Here is a 1,193-nt window from a genome sequence, read left to right on the forward strand (position 1 = left end):
CACCATCACCTCCAGCTTCATGAATGGTCAGTAACAGGTGGGCGTGGGACTGAGCGCAGGGGCTGAGCTCGGGGCCTGTGGGACCTGCAGAGGGCAGGGTTTGGCTGTCCCGACCCTCCCAGCATGGGACTTTGCTGTGCCCTTTTCCAGAGCATTTGACCCTGGCATCACTCACTCGTGTAGAACCTTCAGATTCACTTCAAAGGGCAGGGCCCCAGCCCCCCTGTTGTTGTCTGTTCTTTGATTGTCGGGATATGACAGGGCCACATGGTGGTTTGATCCCTGCCAGAGGCTGGGCTTTGCAAATGACACTTTTTCAGTATCATTGTTTTGATTTTGCTTGTGTACCACATCCAGAGATGATAAGGGTCTACTTTTTGTTTTTGCTTTTTGGGTCATACCTGACAATGAATAGGGGATACTCCTGTCTCTGCAGTCAGGAGTTCCTCCTGGCAGTGCTCTCAGGACCCTATGGGTTGCTAGGAATCAAACCTAGGTAGGCCGCATGCAAGGCAAACGTCCTGCCTGCTATGTTATCTCTCCAGCCTCACTCAGGATTCGGAAACTGCCTCCTGGGTTTTCCTTGTAGATGAGTGTTCACTGCTCGCGTGTTGGCAATCATAGACCGTTGACTGGACAGTTTTCTCTGATGTTCTTACGAGCCTTTGCTCCTGTTCCACCAGTTCTCTAGAACTCTGGGCTGCTTCTAGGCCAGTTCCTCTCTGCTCTTGTGCTGGCTTCGAGGCACTGCTTTTTCCTCACATTGATGGATGATTACCCGGAGAAATTCATTGTCCTGTGCCCCACCTGCTCCCTATCTGCCTCTTTTACTTTGAATGAACCCCCTTTGTTGTTTTTTTTTTTTTCCTGATGGACTGTGTGTGAGAGCATTGGCTCATGTTTGCCCAGTAGGACTTCTTACTTGTCACTAGCCCTCTACTGTGTGACCGGCAAGTACAGCAGCTGCCTCCATCCCTTTAGGTGAGCCCACCCCCCTTATGCCACAGATCCACCTGGGTGGGCATCATGGTTCTCTCCACATCTGGAGTCTGGCTCTTTAAGGCTGCTTGTGGAAGCAGAAGTGACATCACAGGGGGCCCTTCCTGGTGCTTCTATTCCTGGAAACTGGGTCAGTGTCATTGCTCACGTGGGTAAATGACAGAGTAGGGCCCCTGTGGGAAAGTGGTACTCTG

Source organism: Sorex fumeus, unplaced genomic scaffold (genome assembly GCF_029834395.1).
Source record: "Sorex fumeus unplaced genomic scaffold, SorFum_2.1 ptg000134l, whole genome shotgun sequence".
Taxonomy (NCBI): domain Eukaryota; kingdom Metazoa; phylum Chordata; class Mammalia; order Eulipotyphla; family Soricidae; genus Sorex; species Sorex fumeus.